At 44.9% G+C, this 13,519-nt stretch overlaps 6 non-coding genes across 6 annotated transcripts; all 6 read left to right on the plus strand.

Moving 5' to 3' along the window:
- The first annotated feature begins 617 nt into the window (after nt 1–617).
- On the plus strand, nt 618–739 carry TRNAL-CAA (transfer RNA leucine (anticodon CAA)). The gene is made up of 2 exons: nt 618–655; nt 694–739. It is a non-coding gene; the product is annotated as a tRNA-Leu (tRNA).
- A 1,384-nt stretch (nt 740–2,123) lies between these two features.
- On the plus strand, nt 2,124–2,245 carry TRNAL-CAA (transfer RNA leucine (anticodon CAA)). Its single transcript has 2 exons — nt 2,124–2,161; nt 2,200–2,245. It is a non-coding gene; the product is annotated as a tRNA-Leu (tRNA).
- Nucleotides 2,246–2,499: 254 nt separating this feature from the next.
- On the plus strand, nt 2,500–2,621 carry TRNAL-CAA (transfer RNA leucine (anticodon CAA)). Its single transcript has 2 exons — nt 2,500–2,537; nt 2,576–2,621. It is a non-coding gene; the product is annotated as a tRNA-Leu (tRNA).
- An 818-nt stretch (nt 2,622–3,439) lies between these two features.
- Nucleotides 3,440–3,562, plus strand: TRNAL-CAA (transfer RNA leucine (anticodon CAA)). The gene is made up of 2 exons: nt 3,440–3,477; nt 3,517–3,562. It is a non-coding gene; the product is annotated as a tRNA-Leu (tRNA).
- Nucleotides 3,563–9,068: 5,506 nt separating this feature from the next.
- On the plus strand, nt 9,069–9,190 carry TRNAL-CAA (transfer RNA leucine (anticodon CAA)). Its single transcript has 2 exons — nt 9,069–9,106; nt 9,145–9,190. It is a non-coding gene; the product is annotated as a tRNA-Leu (tRNA).
- Nucleotides 9,191–10,382: 1,192 nt separating this feature from the next.
- TRNAL-CAA (transfer RNA leucine (anticodon CAA)) lies at nt 10,383–10,504 on the plus strand. The gene is made up of 2 exons: nt 10,383–10,420; nt 10,459–10,504. It is a non-coding gene; the product is annotated as a tRNA-Leu (tRNA).
- The last annotated feature ends 3,015 nt before the right edge of the window (nt 10,505–13,519 follow it).

A 13,519-nucleotide genomic window follows, 5' to 3' on the forward strand; every position in this document is an offset into this window, starting at 1 on the left:
AAATAACTGGAAGAGATGTAATTTTAAAACGTTCAAATTACATAAAACCACGTCAGTATGGCCGAGCGGTCTTAGGCGACAGACTCAAGGGTTCTTAGCTTCCTTCGTTCACGATGTGAATCTGTGTATTCTCGTTCTCGTTTGAGGGCGTGGGTTCGAATCCCACTTCTGACACGATGTGTTTTTTGAAAATAACTGGAAGAGATGTAATTTTAAAACCTCCAAATTACATAAAACCACGTCAGTATGCCCGAGCGGTCTAAGGCGCCAGACTCGAGTGGCTTAGCTTCCTTCGTTCACGATGTGAATCTGTGTATTCTGGTCCTCGTTTGAGGGCGTGGGTTCGTATCGCCCTTCTGACACGATGTGTTTTATGAAAATAACTGGAAGAGATGTAATTTTAAAACGTCGAAATTACATAAAACCACGTCAGTATGGCCGAGCGGTCTTAGGCGACAGACTCACGGGTTCTTAGCTTCCTTCGTTCACGATGTGAATCGCTGTATTCTGGTCCTCGTTTGCGGGAGTGTTTTCGAATCCCACTTCTGACACGATGTGTTTTATGAAAATAACTAGAAGAGATGTAATTTTAAAACGTCCAAATTACATAAAACCACGTCAGTATGGCCGAGCGGTCTAAGGCGCCAGACTCAAGGGGCTTAGCTTCCTTCGTTGACGATGTGAATCTGTGTATTCTGGTCCTCGTTTGAGGGCGTGGGTTCAAATCCCACTTCTGACACGATGTGTTTTTTGAAAATAACTGGAAGAGATGTAATTTTAAAACGTTCAAATTACATAAAACCACGTCAGTATGGCCGAGCGGTCTTAGGCGACAGACTCAAGGGTTCTTAGCTTCCTTCGTTCACGATGTGAATCTGTGTATTCTCGTTCTCGTTTGAGGGCGTGGGTTCGAATCCCACTTCTGACACGATGTGTTTTATGAAAATAACTGGAAGAGATGTAATTTTAAAACGTTCAAATTACATAAAACCACGTCAGTATGGCCGAGCGGTCTTAGGCGACAGACTCAAGGGTTCTTAGCTTCCTTCGTTCACGATGTGAATCTGTGTATTCTCGTTCTCGTTTGAGGGCGTGGGTTCGAATCCCACTTCTGACACGATGTGTTTTTTGAAAATAACTGGAAGAGATGTAATTTTAAAACCTCCAAATTACATAAAACCACGTCAGTATGCCCGAGCGGTCTAAGGCGCCAGACTCGAGTGGCTTAGCTTCCTTCGTTCACGATGTGAATCTGTGTATTCTGGTCCTCGTTTGAGGGCGTGGGTTCGTATCGCCCTTCTGACACGATGTGTTTTATGAAAATAACTGGAAGAGATGTAATTTTAAAACGTCGAAATTACATAAAACCACGTCAGTATGGCCGAGCGGTCTTAGGCGACAGACTCAAGGGGCTTAGCTTCCTTCGTTCACGATGTGAATCTGTGTATTCTCGTCCTCGTTTGAGGGCGTGGGTTCGAATCCCACTTCTGACACGAATGGTTTTTTGAAAATAACTGGAAGAGATGTAATTTTAAAACGTCCAAATTACATAAAACCACGTCAGGATGGCCGAGCGGCCTAAGGTGCCAGACTCAAGGGGCTTAGCTTCCTTCGTTCACGATGTGAATCGCTGTATTCTGGTCCTCGTTTGCGGGAGTGTTTTCGAATCCCACTTCTGACACGATGTGTTTTATGAAAATAACTAGAAGAGATGTAATTTTAAAACGTCCAAATTACATAGAACCACGTCAGTATGGCCGAGCGGTCTAAGGCGCCAGACTCAAGGGGCTTAGCTTCCTTCGTTCACGATGTGAATCTGTGTATTCTCGTCCTCGTTTGAGGGCGTGGGTTCGAATCCCACTTCTGACACGAATGGTTTTTTGAAAATAACTGGAAGAGATGTAATTTTAAAACGTCCAAATTACATAAAACCACGTCAGGATGGCCGAGCGGCCTAAGGTGCCAGACTCAAGGGGCTTAGCTTCCTTCGTTCACGATGTGAATCGCTGTATTCTGGTCCTCGTTTGCGGGAGTGTTTTCGAATCCCACTTCTGACACGATGTGTTTTTTGAAAATAACTGGAAGAGTTGTAATTTTAAAACGTCCAAATTACATAAAACTACGTCAGGATGGCCGAGCGGTCTAAGGCGCCAGACTCAAGGGGCTTAGCTTGCTTCGTTGACAATGTGTATCTGTGTATTCTGGTCCTCGTTTGAGGGCGTGGGTTCGAATCCCACTTCTGACACGATGTGTTTTTTGAAAATAACTGGAAGAGATGTAATTTAAAAACGTCCAAATTATATAAAACCACGTCAGGATGGCCGAGCGGTCTAAGGCGCCAGACTCAAGGGGCTTAGCTTCCTTCGTTCACGATGTGAATCTGTGTATTCTCGTCCACGTTTGAGGGCGTGGGTTCGAATCCCTCTTCTGACACGAATGGTTTTTTGAAAATAACTGGAAGAGTTGTAATTTTAAAACGTCCAAATTACATAAAACTACGTCAGGATGGCCGAGCGGTCTAAGGCGCCAGACTCAAGGGGCTTAGCTTCCTTCGTTCACGATGTGAATCTGTGTATTCTGGTCCTCGTTTGAGGGCGTGGGTTCGAATCCCACTTCTGATACGATGTGTTTTATGAAAATAACTAGAAGAGATGTAATTTTAAAACGTCCAAATTACATAAAACCACGTCAGTATGGCCGAGCGGTCTAAGGCGCCAGACTCAAGGGGCTTAGCTTCCTTCGTTCACGATGTGAATCTGTGTATTCCCGTCCTCGTTTGAGGGCGTGGGTTCGAATCCCACTTCTGACACGATGTGTTTTTTGAAAATAACTGGAAGAGGTGTAATTTTAAAACGTCCAAATTACATAAAACCACGTCAGGATGGCCGAGCGGTCTAAGGCGCCAGACTCAAGGGGCTTAGCTTCCTTCGTTCACGATGTGAATCTGTGTATTCTCGTCCACGTTTGAGGGCGTGGGTTCGAATCCCTCTTCTGACACGATGTGTTTTTTGAAAATAACTGGAAGAGATGTAATTTTAAAACGTCCAAATTACATAAAACCACGTCAGTATGGCCGAGCGGTCTAAGGCGCCAGACTCAAGGGGCTTAGCTTCCTTCGTTCACGATGTGAATCTGTGTATTCTCGTCCTCGTTTGAGGGCGTGGGTTCGAATCCCACTTCTAACACGATGTGTTTTTTGAAAATAACTGGAAGAGATGTAATTTTATAACGTCCAAATTACATAAAACCACGTCAGGATGGCCGAGCGGTCTAAGGCGCAAGACTCAAGGGGCTTAGCTCTCTTCGTTCACGATGTGAATCAGTGTATTATGGTCCTCGTTTGAGGGCGTGGGTTCGTATCGCACTTCTGACACGATGTGTTTTATGAAAATAACTAGAAGAGATGTAATTTTGAAACGTCCAAATTACATAAAACCACGTCAGTATGGCCGAGCGGTCTAAGGCGCCAGACTCAAGGGTTCTTAGCTTCCTTCGTTCACGATGTGAATCTGTGTATTCTGGTCCTCGTTTGAGGGCGTGGGTTCGAATCCCACTTCTGACACGATGTGTTTTTCGAATATAACTGGAAAGGTGTAATTTTAAAACGTCCAAATTACATAAAACCACGTCAGGATGGCCGAGCGGCCAAAGGTGCCAGACTCAAGGGGCTTAGCTTCCTTCGTTCACGATGTGAATCTGTGTATTCTCGTCCTCGGTTTAGGGCGTGGGTTCGAATCCCACTTCTGACACGAAGTGTTTTTTGAAAATAACTGGAAGAGATGTAATTTTAAAACGTCCAAATTACATAAAACTACGTCAGGATGGCCGAGCGGTCTAAGGCGCCAGACTCAAGGGGCTTAGCTTCCTTCGTTGACGATGTGAATCTGTGTATTCTGGTCCTCGTTTGAGGGCGTGGGTTCGTATCCCACTTCTGACACGATGTGTTTTATGAAAATAACTGGAAGAGATGTAATTTTAAAACGTCCAAATTACATAAAACCACGTCAGGAGGGCCGAGCGGTCTAAAAGCCAGACTCAAGGGGCTTAGCTTCCTTCGTTCACGATGCGAATCTGTGTATTCTGGTCCTCGTTTGAGGACGTGGGTTCGTATCCCACTTCTGACACGATGTGTTTTATGAAAATAACTGGAAGAGATGTAATTTTAAAACGTCCAAATTACATAAAACCACGTCAGGAGGGCCGAGCGGTCTAAACGCCAGACTCAAGGGGCTTAGCTTCCTTCGTTTACGATGTGAATCTGTGTATTCTGGTCCTCGTTTGAGGGCGTGGGTTCGAATCCCACTTATGACACGATGTGTTTTATGAAAATAACTTGAAGAGATGTAATATTAAAACGTCAAAATTACCAAAGACCACAACAGGATGGCCGAGCTGTCTAAGGCGACAGACTCAAGGGGCTTAGCTTCCTTCGTTCACGATGTGAATCTGTGTATTCTCGTCCTCGTTTTAGGGCGTGGGTTCGAATCCCACTTCTGACACGATGTGTTTTTTGAAAATAACTGGAAGAGATGTAATTTTAAAACGTCCAAATTACATAAAACCACGTCAGAATGGCCGAGCGGCCTAAGGTGCCAGACCCAAGGGGCTTAGCTTCCTTCGTTCACGATGTGAATCTGTGTATTCTCGTCCTCGGTTTAGGGCGTGGGTTCGAATCCCACTTCTGACACCATGTGTTTTTTGAAAATAACTGGAAGAGATGTAATTTTAAAACGTCCAAATTACATAAAACTACGTCAGGATGGCCGAGCGGTCTAAGGCGCCAGACTCAAGGGGCTTAGCTTCCTTCGTTCACGATGTGAATCTGTGTATTCTGGTCCTCGTTTGAGGGCGTGGGTTCGTATCCCACTTCTGACACGATGTGTTTTATGAAAATAACTGGAAGAGGTGTAATTTTAAAACGTCCAAATTACATAAAACCACGTCAGGAGGGCCGAGCGGTCTAAACGCCAGACTCAAGGGGCTTAGCTTCCTTCGTTTACGATGTGAATCTGTGTATTCTGGTCCTCGTTTGAGGGCGTGGGTTCGAATCCCACTTATGACACGATGTGTTTTATGAAAATAACTTGAAGAGATGTAATTTTAAAACGTCAAAATTACCAAAGACCACAACAGGATGGCCGAGCTGTTTAAGGCGACAGACTCAAGGGGCTTAGCTTCCTTCGTTCACGATGTGAATCTGTGTATTCTCGTCCTCGTTTTAGGGCGTGGGTTCGAATCCCACTTCTGACACGATGTGTGTTTTGAAAATAACTGGAAGAGATGTAATTTTAAAACGTCCAAATTACATAAAACCACATCAGGATGGCCGAGCGGCCTAAGGTGCCAGACTCAAGGGGCTTAGCTTCCTTCGTTCACGATGTGAATCTGTGTATTCTCGTCCTCGTTCTAGGCCGTGGGTTCGAATCCCACTTCTGACACGATGTGTTTTTTGAAAATAACTGGAAGAGATGTAATTTTAAAACGTCCAAATTACATAAAACTACGTCAGGATGGCCGAGCGGTCTAAGGCGCCAGACTCAAGGGGCTCAGCTTCCTTCGTTCACGATGCGAATCTGTGTATTCTGGTCCTCGTTTGAGGACGTGGGTTCGTATCCCACTTCTGACACGATGTGTTTTATGAAAATAACTGGAAGAGATGTAATTTTAAAACGTCCAAATTACATAAAACCACGTCAGGAGGGCCGAGCGGTCTAAAAGCCAGACTCAAGGGGCTTAGCTTCCTTCGTTTACGATGTGAATCTGTGTATTCTGGTCCTCGTTTGAGGGCGTGGGTTCGAATCCCACTTATGACACGATGTGTTTTATGAAAATAACTGGAAGAGATGTAATTTAAAACGTCAAAATTACCAAAGACCACAACAGGATGGCCGAGCTGTCTAAGGTGACAGACTCAAGGGGCTTAGCTTCCTTCGTTCACGATGTGAATCTGTGTATTCTCGTCCTCGTTTTAGGGCGTGGGTTCCAATCCCACTTCTGAAACGATGTGTTTTTTGAAAATAACTGGAAGAGATGTAATTTTAAAACGTCCAAATTACATAAAACCACGTCAGGATGGCCGAGCGGCCTAAGGTGCCAGACTCAAGGGGCTTAGCTTCCTTCGTTCACGATGTGAATCTGTGTATTCTGGTCCTCGTTTGAGGGCGTGGGTTCGAATCCCACTTTTGACACGATGTGTTTTTCGAATATAACTGGAAAGGTGTAATTTTAAAACGTCCAAATTACATAAAACCACGTCAGGATGGCCGAGCGGCCTAAGGTGCCAGACTCAAGGGGCTTAGCTTCCTGCGTTCACGATGTGAATCTGTGTATTCTCGTCCTCGGTTTAGGGCGTGGGTTCGAATCCCACTTCTGACACGAAGTGTTTTTTTAAAATAACTGGAAGAGATGTAATTTTAAAACGTCCAAATTACATAAAACTACGTCAGGATGGCCGAGCGGTCTAAGGCGCCAGACTCAAGGGGCTTAGCTTCCTTCATTGACGATGTGAATCTGTGTATTCTGGTCCTCGTTTGAGGGCGTGGGTTCGTATCCCACTTCTGACACGATGTGTTTTATGAAAATAACTGGAAGAGATGTAATTTTAAAACGTCCAAATTACATAAAACCACGTCAGGAGGGCCGAGCGGTCTAAAAGCCAGACTCAAGGGGCTTAGCTTCCTTCGTTTACGATGTGAATCTGTGTATTCTGGTCCTCGTTTGAGGGCGTGGGTTCGAATCCCACTTATGACACGATGTGTTTTATGAAAATAACTGGAAGAGATGTAATTTAAAACGTCAAAATTACCAAAGACCACAACAGGATGGCCGAGCTGTCTAAGGTGACAGACTCAAGGGGCTTAGCTTCCTTCGTTCACGATGTGAATCTGTGTATTCTCGTCCTCGTTTTAGGGCGTGGGTTCCAATCCCACTTCTGAAACGATGTGTTTTTTGAAAATAACTGGAAGAGATGTAATTTTAAAACGTCCAAATTACATAAAACCACGTCAGGATGGCCGAGCGGCCTAAGGTGCCAGACTCAAGGGGCTTAGCTTCCTTCGTTCACGATGTGAATCTGTGTATTCTGGTCCTCGTTTGAGGGCGTGGGTTCGAATCCCACTTTTGACACGATGTGTTTTTCGAATATAACTGGAAAGGTGTAATTTTAAAACGTCCAAATTACATAAAACCACGTCAGGATGGCCGAGCGGCCTAAGGTGCCAGACTCAAGGGGCTTAGCTTCCTGCGTTCACGATGTGAATCTGTGTATTCTCGTCCTCGGTTTAGGGCGTGGGTTCGAATCCCACTTCTGACACGAAGTGTTTTTTTAAAATAACTGGAAGAGATGTAATTTTAAAACGTCCAAATTACATAAAACTACGTCAGGATGGCCGAGCGGTCTAAGGCGCCAGACTCAAGGGGCTTAGCTTCCTTCATTGACGATGTGAATCTGTGTATTCTGGTCCTCGTTTGAGGGCGTGGGTTCGTATCCCACTTCTGACACGATGTGTTTTATGAAAATAACTGGAAGAGATGTAATTTTAAAACGTCCAAATTACATAAAACCACGTCAGGAGGGCCGAGCGGTCTAAACGCCAGACTCAAGGGGCTTAGCTTCCTTCGTTTACGATGTGAATCTGTGTATTCTGGTCCTCGTTTGAGGGCGTGGGTTCGAATCCCACTTATGACACGATGTGTTTTATGAAAATAACTGGAAGAGATGTAATTTTAAAACGTCAAAATTACCAAAGACCACAACAGGATGGCCGAGCTGTCTAAGGCGACAGACTCAAGGGGCTTAGCTTCCTTCGTTCACGATGTGAATCTGTGTATTCTCGTCCTCGTTTTAGGGCGTGGGTTCCAATCCCACTTCTGAAACGATGTGTTTTTTGAAAATAACTGGAAGAGATGTAATTTTAAAACGTCCAAATTACATAAAACCACGTCAGGATGGCCGAGCGGCCTAAGGTGCCAGACTCAAGGGGCTTAGCTTCCTTCGTTCACGATGTGAATCACTGTATTCTGGTCCTCGTTTGAGGGCGTGGGTTCGAATCCCACTTCTGACACGATGTGTTTTTTGAAAATAACTGGAAGAGATGTAATTTTAAAACGTCCAAATTACATAAAACCACGTCAGGATGGCCGAGCGGCCTAAGGTGCCAGACTCAAGGGGCTTAGCTTCCTTCGTTCACGATGTGAATCTGTGTATTCTCGTCCTCGTTCTAGGCCGTGGGTTCGAATCCCACTTCTGACACGATGTGTTTTTTGAAAATAACTGGAAGAGATGTAATTTTAAAACGTCCAAATTACATAAAACTACGTCAGGATGGCCGAGCGGTCTAAGGCGCCAGACTCAAGGGGCTTAGATTCCTTCGTTCACGATGCGAATCTGTGTATTCTGGTCCTCGTTTGAGGACGTGGGTTCGTATCCCACTTCTGACACGATGTGTTTTATGAAAATAACTGGAAGAGATGTAATTTTAAAACGTCCAAATTACATAAAACCACGTCAGGAGGGCCGAGCGGTCTAAAAGCCAGACTCAAGGGGCTTAGCTTCCTTCGTTTACGATGTGAATCTGTGTATTCTGGTCCTCGTTTGAGGGCGTGGGTTCGAATCCCACTTATGACACGATGTGTTTTATGAAAATAACTGGAAGAGATGTAATTTTAAAACGTCAAAATTACCAAAGACCACAACAGGATGGCCGAGCTGTCTAAGGCGACAGACTCAAGGGGCTTAGCTTCCTTCGTTCACGATGTGAATCTGTGTATTCTCGTCCTCGTTTTAGGGCGTGGGTTCCAATCCCACTTCTGAAACGATGTGTTTTTTGAAAATAACTGGAAGAGATGTAATTTTAAAACGTCCAAATTACATAAAACCACGTCAGGATGGCCGAGCGGCCTAAGGTGCCAGACTCAAGGGGCTTAGCTTCCTTCGTTCACGATGTGAATCACTGTATTCTGGTCCTCGTTTGAGGGCGTGGGTTCGAATCCCACTTCTGACACCATGTGTTTTATGAAAATAACTAGAAGAGATGTAATTTTGAAACGTCCAAATTACATAAAACCACGTCAGTATGGCCGAGCGGTCTAAGGCGCCAGACTCAAGGGGCTTAGCTTCCTTCGTTCACGATGTGAATCTGTGTATTCTGGTCCTCGTTTGAGGGCGTGGGTTCGAATCCCACTTCTGACACGATGTGTTTTTCGAATATAACTGGAAAGGTGTAATTTTAAAACGTCCAAATTACATAAAACCACGTCAGGATGGCCGAGCGGCCTAAGGTGCCAGACTCAAGGGGCTTAGCTTCCTTCGTTCACGATGTGAATCTGTGTATTCTCGTCCTCGGTTTAGGGCGTGGGTTCGAATCCCACTTCTGACACGAAGTGTTTTTTGAAAATAACTGGAAGAGATGTAATTTTAAAACGTCCAAATTACATAAAACTACGTCAGGATGGCCGAGCGGTCTAAGGCGCCAGACTCAAGGGGCTTAGCTTCCTTCATTGACGATGTGAATCTGTGTATTCTGGTCCTCGTTTGAGGGCGTGGGTTCGTATCCCACTTCTGACACGATGTGTTTTATGAAAATAACTGGAAGAGATGTAATTTTAAAACGTCCAAATTACATAAAACCACGTCAGGAGGGCCGAGCGGTCTAAACGCCAGACTCAAGGGGCTTAGCTTCCTTCGTTTACGATGTGAATCTGTGTATTCTGGTCCTCGTTTGAGGGCGTGGGTTCGAATCCCACTTATGACACGATGTGTTTTATGAAAATAACTGGAAGAGATGTAATTTTAAAACGTCAAAATTACCAAAGACCACAACAGGATGGCCGAGCTGTCTAAGGCGACAGACTCAAGGGGCTTAGCTTCCTTCGTTCACGATGTGAATCTGTGTATTCTCGTCCTCGTTTTAGGGCGTGGGTTCCAATCCCACTTCTGAAACGATGTGTTTTTTGAAAATATCTGGAAGAGATGTAATTTTAAAACGTCCAAATTACATAAAACCACGTCAGGATGGCCGAGCGGCCTAAGGTGCCAGACTCAAGGGGCTTAGCTTCCTTCGTTCACGATGTGAATCACTGTATTCTGGTCCTCGTTTGAGGGCGTGGGTTCGAATCCCACTTCTGACACGATGTGTTTTTCGAATATATCTGGAAGAGGTGTAATTTTAAAACGTCCAAATTACATAAAACCACGTCAGGATGGCCGAGCGGCCTAAGGTGCCAGACTCAAGGGGCTTAGCTTCCTTCGTTCACGATGTGAATCTGTGTATTCTCGTCCTCGGTTTAGGGCGTGGGTTCGAATCCCACTTCTGACACGATGTGTTTTTTGAAAATAACTGGAAGAGATGTAATTTTAAAACGTCCAAATTACATAAAACTACGTCAGGATGGCCGAGCGGTCTAAGGCGCCAGACTCAAGGGGCTTAGCTTCCTTCGTTCACGATGTGCATCTGTGTATTCTGGTCCTCGTTTGAGGGCGTGGGTTCGAATCCCACTTCTGACACGATGTGTTTTTCGAATATATCTGGAAGAGGTGTAATTTTAAAACGTCCAAATTACATAAAACCACGTCAGGATGGCCGAGCGGCCTAAGGTGCCAGACTCAAGGGGCTTAGCTTCCTTCGTTCACGATGTGAATCTGTGTATTCTCGTCCTCGGTTTAGGGCGTGGGTTCGAATCCCACTTCTGACACGATGTGTTTTTTGAAAATAACTGGAAGAGATGTAATTTTAAAACGTCCAAATTACATAAAACTACGTCAGGATGGCCGAGCGGTCTAAGGCGCCAGACTCAAGGGGCTTAGCTTCCTTCGTTCACGATGTGAATCTGTGTATTCTGGTCCTCGTTTGAGGGCGTGGGTTCGTATCCCACTTCTGACACGATGTGTTTTATGAAAATAACTGGAAGAGATGTAATTTTAAAACGTCTAAATTACATAAAACCACGTCAGGAGGGCCGAGCGGTCTAAACGCCAGACTCAAGGGGCTTAGCTTCCTTCGTTCACGATGTGAATCTGTGTATTCTCGTCCTCGTTTTAGGGCGTGGGTTCGAATCCCACTTCTGACACGATGTGTTTTTTGAAAATAACTGGAAGAGATGTAATTTTAAAACGTCCAAATTACATAAAACCACGTCAGGATGGCCGAGCGGCCTAAGGTGCCAGACTCAAGGGGCTTAGCTTCCTTCGTTCACGATGTGAATCTGTGTATTCTCGTCCTCGTTTTAGGGCGTGGGTTCGAATCCCACTTCTGACACGATGTGTTTTTTGAAAATAACTGGAAGAGATGTAATTTTAAAACGTCCAAATTACATAAAACTACGTCAGGATGGCCGAGCGGTCTAAGGCGCCAGACTCAAGGGGCTTAGCTTCCTTCGTTCACGATGCGAATCTGTGTATTCTGGTCCTCGTTTGAGGACGTGGGTTCGTATCCCACTTCTGACACGATGTGTTTTATGAAAATAACTGGAAGAGATGTAATTTTAAAACGTCCAAATTACATAAAACCACGTCAGGAGGGCCGAGCGGTCTAAAAGCCAGACTCAAGGGGCTTAGCTTCCTTCGTTTACGATGTGAATCTGTGTATTCTGGTCCTCGTTTGAGGGCGTGGGTTCGAATCCCACTTATGACACGATGTGTTTTATGAAAATAACTGGAAGAGATGTAATTTTAAAACGTCAAAATTACCAAAGACCACAACAGGATGGCCGAGCTGTCTAAGGCGACAGACTCAAGGGGCTTAGCTTCCTTCGTTCACGGTGTGAATCTGTGTATTCTCGTCCTCGTTTTAGGGCGTGGGTTCGAATCCCACTTCTGACACGATGTGTTTTTTGAAAATAACTGGAAGAGATGTAATTTTAAAACGTCCAAATTACATAAAACCACGTCAGGATGGCCGAGCGGCCTAAGGTGCCAGACTCAAGGGGCTTAGCTTCCTTCGTTCACGATGTGAATCTGTGTATTCTCGTCCTCGTTTTAGGGCGTGGGTTCGAATCCCACTTCTGACACGATGTGTTTTTTGAAAATAACTGGAAGAGATGTAATTTTAAAACGTCCAAATTACATAAAACTACGTCAGGATGGCCGAGCGGTCTAAGGCGCCAGACTCAAGGGGCTTAGCTTCCTTCGTTCACGATGCGAATCTGTGTATTCTGGTCCTCGTTTGAGGACGTGGGTTCGCATCCCACTTCTGACACGATGTGTTTTATGAAAATAACTGGAAGAGATGTAATTTTAAAACGTCCAAATTACATAAAACCACGTCAGGAGGGCCGAGCGGTCTAAAAGCCAGACTCAAGGGGCTTAGCTTCCTTCGTTTGCGATGTGAATCTGTGTATTCTGGTCCTCGTTTGAGGGCGTGGGTTCGAATCCCACTTATGACACGATGTGTTTTATGAAAATAACTGGAAGAGATGTAATTTTAAAACGTCAAAATTACCAAAGACCACAACAGGATGGCCGAGCTGTCTAAGGCGACAGACTCAAGGGGCTTAGCTTCCTTCGTTCACGGTGTGAATCTGTGTATTCTCGTCCTCGTTTTAGGGCGTGGGTTCGAATCCCACTTCTGACACGATGTGTTTTTTGAAAATAACTGGAAGAGATGTAATTTTAAAACGTCCAAATTACATAAAACCACGTCAGGATGGCCGAGCGGCCTAAGGTGCCAGACTCAAGGGGCTTAGCTTCCTTCGTTCACGATGTGAATCTGTGTATTCTCGTCCTCGTTTTAGGGCGTGGGTTCGAATCCCACTTCTGACACGATGTCTTTTTTGAAAATAACTGGAAGAGATGTAATTTTAAAACGTCCAAATTACATAAAACCACGTCAGGATGGCCGAGCGGCCTAAGGTGCCAGACTCAAGGGGCTTAGCTTCCTTCGTTCACGATGTGAATCTGTGTATTCTCGTCCTCGTTTTAGGGCGTGGGTTCGAATCCCACTTCTGACACGATGTGTTTTTTGAAAATAACTGGAAGAGATGTAATTTTAAAACGTCCAAATTACATAAAACTACGTCAGGATGGCCGAGCGGTCTAAGGCGCCAGACTCAAGGGGCTTAGCTTCCTTCGTTCACGATGCGAATCTGTGTTTTCTGGTCCTCGTTTGAGGACGTGGGTTCGCATCCCACTTCTGACACGATGTGTTTTATGAAAATAACTGGAAGAGATGTAATTTTAAAACGTCCAAATTACATAAAACCACGTCAGGAGGGCCGAGCGGTCTAAAAGCCAGACTCAAGGGGCTTAGCCTCCTTCGTTTACGATGTGAATCTGTGTATTCTGGTCCTCGTTTGAGGGAGTGGGTTCGAATCCCACTTATGACACGATGTGTTTTATGAAAATAACTGGAAGAGATGTAATTTTAAAACGTCAAAATTACGAAAGACCACAACAGGATGGCCGAGCTGTCTAAGGCGACAGACTCAAGGGGCTTAGCTTCCTTCGTTCACGATGTGAATCTGTGTATTCTCGTCCTCGTTTTAGGGCGTGGGTTCCAATCCCACTTCTGACACGATGTGTTTT

The sequence above is a fragment of the Phalangium opilio genome, unplaced genomic scaffold (assembly GCF_054372755.1).
Source record: "Phalangium opilio isolate 3A_F unplaced genomic scaffold, DU_Popi_V2 ptg000061l_1, whole genome shotgun sequence".
Lineage (NCBI taxonomy): Eukaryota > Metazoa > Arthropoda > Arachnida > Opiliones > Phalangiidae > Phalangium > Phalangium opilio.